The sequence below is a fragment of the Chrysemys picta genome, chromosome 5 (genome assembly GCF_011386835.1).
Source record: "Chrysemys picta bellii isolate R12L10 chromosome 5, ASM1138683v2, whole genome shotgun sequence".
Classification (NCBI taxonomy): domain Eukaryota; kingdom Metazoa; phylum Chordata; order Testudines; family Emydidae; genus Chrysemys; species Chrysemys picta.
Window position 1 is genome coordinate 15483226 of NC_088795.1, and position 6190 is coordinate 15489415.

At 53.4% G+C, this 6190-nt stretch overlaps 1 protein-coding gene across 2 annotated transcripts in view; it reads right to left on the bottom strand.

The window, feature by feature from the left end:
- CNOT6L (CCR4-NOT transcription complex subunit 6 like) overlaps nucleotides 1–5001 on the bottom strand; it is a 64697-nt gene extending 59696 nt beyond the window's left edge. The window contains exon 1 of one of the 2 annotated variants that reach the window (XM_065597479.1): nucleotides 4701–5001. The gene's annotated coding sequence lies outside the window, so the exon portion shown is untranslated. Of the gene's footprint in view, nucleotides 1–3908; nucleotides 4194–4700 lie in introns of those variants that run through there. The other variant, XM_065597480.1, reaches the window with a different exon arrangement.
- Nucleotides 5002–6190: the final 1189 nt, after the last annotated feature.

Consider the following 6190-nt stretch of genomic DNA (forward strand, 5'->3'; position numbering starts at 1 on the left):
TAATTTATGTTTTACATTGTTATTGTCTTCCTGTTCATGTGGGCCTTATAACCAGCTATGTGGAAAATGTGGTTATAAAGCACAAAAACCGTCAGAGGAACTCAGAAGCAGTGTAGTATCCAAGCTATTTTTAACTTAAAAAAAACAAACAAAAAAAAACACTAACTAAAGTTATATCCCTTTACATAGAAGAGTCTTCACTGAATTAAAAATTTGTGAAAATATTTCTATTCATATTAGGTTTTGCAACATTTTATTTACAAAATCTAAGTTTCTGAAGTCTAGGTCAGTGGTTCTCAACCTTTTTTCATTCGCAGATCCCTAAAAGAATTTGATTGGAGGTACAGACCCCTTTGGCAATCTACTATCTGTATATATAGCTGAATTCTGTTCAGTTTTCAGTCAAAGCCTTTTGCGGACCCCTTCGACATAGTCCGCAGGCGCCCAAAGGTCCATGGACCACAGGTTGAGAAAACACTAGTCTAGCTGACAGTGTTCCTCTAGTCATTTAAAGGTGATGCTAATTCCTTCTAGTGGGCTGCTCTGGAGAATCGGATAAATGAGAGAATCTACCTCTCTAATATTAAAGATGTCTGGGATATGTAAAGCCATCTATACATGTTAACTAGCAAAGGCCCATATCCTGCTTATATTTATGTACATGATTAAAACTTCATGCAGACTTCAATGAGAGTACTCACACACGCTAAGTTAAGCACATGCTTAAGCATTTGCAGGATCAGGACTCAAGTATGTATGCCACTATGTTCTAGAAAAACTTGTTTCAACACAACTGTATGTATTTGCTCTCTTCTGACTACATCTTATCTAGGACCTCTATATCACATCTTCATACTACAGGTCTCTTCTTCTGTAGACTCTAGCCTACTGCAATTTTGCCATCCTCAAGTCAATTCAAAATGCTGCTGCCAAAGTCTTCACACTTCATCACTTCACTCATATCATACACTCATTTGTCGGTCCACTAGCTTCCCCCCTCCCTATAGCATCAAATGTGCTCATTATCCTGACCTTAAGGGCCATTCATAGTTGAAACCAGCCCTACTTACCAGAGCCACTAACAACTACGTACAGTAACTCCTCACTTAGTCGTCCCAGTTAACGTTGTTTTATTGTTCCATTGCTGATCAATTAGGGAACATGCTTGCAGGAAGAGCAGCCCACTGCAGCTAGCTGGGGGGGGCTTGGAACCAGGGTGGACCGGCAGCCCCCCCCCCACCCCATCAGTTCCCCGCTCCCCTAAGTTCCCTGTGCTGCAGCTGCCCAGCAGGCTATCAATTGCTGGGCAGTTCAGCTGTCCCTCCCCCCACTGCCATGTGCTGCTCCTGCCTTCTGCCTTGGAGTTGCTCCCAGAGACTCCTGCTTGCTGTGCTGGGGGGGGAAGGCGGGGGCTAATGTCAGGGTGTCCCCCCGCTCCTGCACCCCGCTTACCCCTTCTCCATATAGAGCAGGGAGGGGACACTGATGGAGAGACAGAGAGAGCTTGGGGCAGCAGCTGCTGTCTCAACTTCCTGATCCACTTAAAAAGACAATGCACTTAAGAGTGGGTCAGCTTACTTAAAGGGGCAGTGTGCCTCTCTCTCTCTCCCACACACAAGGTGTGTGTCCATCTCTGTTTGCTATGCTGTCTCCCCTCCCTCATGTACATGCTGCCTTGTGTGAGAGGCTACATTAACAACAATGTGTTAAGCCTTGAGGGCTCAGCCGAGTGCTAGTTCACCATTCAGCAGCAAGGCATCCCCTGGGAAATATCCCTCCCTCTTCCACCCTCTAATTTCACCACCTCAACCAAACTTCACAATCATCGTAGCTGTGAACAGTATTAAATTGTTTGTTTAAAACGTATACTTTGTGTGTGTGTGTGTGTGTGTGTGTGTGTGTGTGTGTGTGTGTGTATATATTCGTTTTTTGTCTGGTGAAAATTTTTTCCCTGGAACCTAACCCCCCCCCCTCCATTTACATTAATTCTTATGGGGAAATTGGATTCGCTTAACATCGTTTCGCTTAAAGTCGCGTTTTTCAGGAACATAACTACAACATTAAGCGAGGAATTATTGTACTTCCGTGACACTCCCATTCCTGGCACGAATTCCCCCTACAAATTTGAAAAGTGCCTAATTTCGCCTCCACCAAATCTCTCCTTAAGACTCAATTTTAACCAAGACGTCTGCAGAACAGTGCCTGCAGAAACACTACAAGCTGATGACAGGTAGGCAAGTGGCAAGTTAATCTAAGGCCACGTCTATACATACAGCACTGCAGCTGTACCAATACAGTCGCGCCACTGCGGTGCGTCTGGTGAAGACATTCTATGCCAACAAGAGCTCTCCCTCCCATCGCCATAATAAATCCACTTCCACAAGCAACAGAAGCTATGTCAGCGGGAGGAGTTCTCCCATCAACATAGTGCTGTACACACAAGTGCTTAGGTCAGTGTAACTCAGGGGGGTGGTTTTTTCACACACCTGAGTGACATAAGTTATGCAGACATAGGCTATATCTACACTCCAGCTTAAGTGAAAACATTCCTCCTTTGCCACCTTGTCCTCGCACCTGTTTGTTTCCACTACCATATTGAGTTGTCATTGCCTCAATGGTAAGCTCTATAGAGCAGGACCTGTGTTTTTACCATATTTCTACAGTGCCTAACCTCTGGCTGCTATTGCAACGTAAGACCATAAGAACGGCAATAGGGGGTCAGACCAAAGGTCCATCTAGCCCAGTATCCTGTCTTCTGACAGCAGCCAATGCCAGGTGCCCAGAAGGAATGAACAGAACAGGTGATCCAGCCTGTCACACATTCCCAGCTTCTGGCAAAACAGAGGCTAGGGACACCATCCCTATCCATCCTGGCTAATAGCCACTGATGGACCTATCCTCCAGGAATTTATCTAGTTCTTTTTTGAACCCTTGTATACTCTTGGCTTTCACAACATCCTCTGGAAAGGAGTTCCAGAGGCTGACTGTGCATTATGTGAAAAAATACGTTTGTTTTAAACCTGCTGCCTATTAATTTCACTTGGTGACCCCGAGTTCTTGTGTTATGAGAAGGAGTAAACAACACTTCCTTATTTACTTTCTCCACACCAGTCATGATTTTATAGACTTCTATCATATCCCCCGTTAGTCGTCTCTCTTCCAAGCTGAAAAGTTCCAATCTTATTAATCTCTCCTTGCATGGCAGCCGTTACATACCCTTAATAATTTTGTTGCCCTTTTCTGAACCTTCTCCAATTCCAATATACCTTTTATGAGATGGGGTGACCACACCTGCACTCAGTATTCAAGATGTGGGTGTACCAAGGATTTACATAGAGGCAATATGATATTTTCTGTCTTATTATCTATTCCTTTCTTAATGATTCCCAACTTTCTGTTCACTTTTTTGACTGCCGCCGCACATTGAGTGGATGTTTTCAGAGAACTATCCACAATCACTGCAAGATCTCTTTCTTGAGTGGTAACAGCCAATTTAGACCCCATCATTTTATATGTATACGCCTCTACCCTGATATAAAGCTACCCGATATAACACGGTAAAGTAGTGCTCAGGGGTGCGGTGGGGCTGCGCACTCCAGTGGATCATAGAATATCAGGGTTGGAAGGGACCTCAGGGTGTCATCTAGTCCAACCCCCTGCTCAAAGCAGGATCAATTCCCAACTAAATCATCCCACCTGGATCAAAGCAAGTTCTATATAACGTGGTTTCACCTATAACATGGGAAGATTTTTTTGGCTCCTGAGGACAGCGTTATATCGGGGTAGGGGTGTACTTGGGATTATGTTTTCCAGTGTTCATTACTTTGCATTTATCACCACAAATACCCAATTTAAAAACAAGATTTTAAAAACTTTCTACACTAAGGAACTAAGAAAACCCATCTTACCGGTTATGATGAAGTCCCCTATGAGGTTTAGTGTCACAAAACAAGCTTGAAGATTAAAATAAGTGTCAGAAGTCTCACTGGAAACAGTTTTACGGAGAACAACTGGCAGGATCGGCTACTAAAAGTGATATTTCTGACTGGACGGACACATGGGACAAAGAGCCCCCAACTAAAGGAAACGCTTTCAGTAGCAAGACCTAGGGTTACACGACAACCTTTCCAGCCCTGGGACGTGATCCCGAAAGTTGCTGAGCACCTGACCCTCCGCCCCCAGGGGAGGGCCCTCAGCAGCTTTCAGGACCAAGCCTTGGATGGGGCACGGGGGGGGGGGGGGGGGGAGCCAACGTCCACCACCCCATGTCCAGAAACCACACGCCCCCCAGCAGGAGCGAGCGCTGACTCCCCCTCACGTCCCCCCCCCGGAGAGCCGCACGGCGCGCGGGAGGAAACCCCACAACTCCGGCGCCTTCCCGGGGCTCTGGCCACGTGTTACACAACCCGCGCAGCGCCGTGCGGGCGGGCAGCCGGGCCCCGGCAGCCGCGGGCTGGGTGGCCGCGATGGCCGCGCGGGACCGAGGCCTGGCGCCCGGCTCGCGCGCACACGCCAATGGCCGCGCTGCCCCGCCCCCATGGCGGGAGACCCTTCATTACCGCGGGGGGCGGCGAGCCACCCCCCCCCTCGCTGGGGCAGGCCCGGCCCCGCGCGGCCGCCTCAGCGCGCGCCCCGGGCCGGTTAGGCCGCGCTCGCCGCCCCCTCCCCCAGCAGGCCCCGCCGCCCCCGGCCCAGCTCACCTGCATCCAGCGCGCCGGGCTGGCGAGGGCGGCGGCGGGGCTGGGCGGCGGCGCGGAGGGCAGCAAAGACATGCAGGCAGCGGCCCGCCGGGGCGCGGGGATCGGCGGGCGGGGGGCCGCAGGCGCCTGCTGCCGGATAAATATTGGGATTATTCCGGGGGGAGGCGGGCGGGAGCGACGGGGCGGGGCTCGGGGCCCTGTCTCCGCCTCCTCCTCGCCGGCCGGGCGGGCCTGGCCTCCCTCCCCGCTCCGCACAGCGCCGCCGGGCCGCGGCCCGGCCCACGGGAGCCCGCTGTGCGCCCCGGGCAGGTTGGGCCTGTGGGGGGCGGGGATGAGAGAGAGGGTGGGGGTGGGGTACCACAGCCTCTGTGTGTGTGTGCGCGCGGGGGGAGGGGTACCACAGCCTGTGTGTGTGTGTGTGCGCGCGGGGGGAGGGGTACCACAGCCTGTGTGTGTGTGTGTGTGCGCGCGGGGGGAGGGGTACCACAGCCTGTGTGTGTGTGTGCGCGCGGGGGGAGGGGTACCACAGCCTGTGTGTGTGTGCGGGGGGAGGGGTACCACAACCTCTGTGTGTGTGTGCGCGCGGGGGGAGGGGTACCACAGCCTGTGTGTGTGTGTGTGCGCGCGGGGGGAGGGGTACCACAGCCTGTGTGTGTGTGTGCGCGCGGGGGGAGGGGTACCACAGCCTGTGTGTGTGTGCGGGGGGAGGGGTACCACAACCTCTGTGTGTGTGTGCGCGGGGGGAGGGGTACCACAGCCTGTGTGTGTGTGTGTGTGTGTGTGCGCGCGGGGGGAGGGGTACCACAGCCTCTGTGTGTGTGTGTGTGCGTGCAGGGGGAGGGGTACCACAGCCTCTGTGTGGGGGGGGGGTACCACAGCCTCTGTGTGTGTGTGTGGGGGGGAGGGGTACCACATCCTCTGTGTGTGTGTGTGCGCGCGCGGGGGGAGGGGTACCACAGCCTCTGTGTGTGTGCGGGGGGAGGGGTACCACAGCCTCTGTGTGGGGGGGGGTACCACAGCCTCTGTGTGTGTGTGGGGGGGGGAGGGGTACCACATCCTCTGTGTGTGTGGGGGGGAGGGGTACCACAGCCTCTGTGTGTGTGTGTGTGCGGGGGGAGGGGTACCACAGCCTCTGTGTGTGTGTGTGTGCGGGGGGAGGGGTACCACAGCCTCTGTGTGTGTGCGGGGGGAGGGGTACCACAGCCTCTGTGTGTGTGTGTGCGGGGGGAGGGGTACCACACCCTCTGTGTGTGTGTGGGGTACCACACCCTCTGTGTGTGGGGGGGGGAGGGGTACCACAGCCTCTCTGTGTGTGTGTGCGGGGGGAGGGGTACCACACCCTCTGTGTGTGTGTGTGTGTGTGTGCGCGCGTGGGGGGAGGGGTACCACACCCTCTGTGTGTGTGTGTGCGCGCGTGGGGGGAGGGGTACCACACCCTCTCTGTGTGTGTGTGTGCGCGCGTGGGGGGAGGGGTACCACACCCTGTGTGT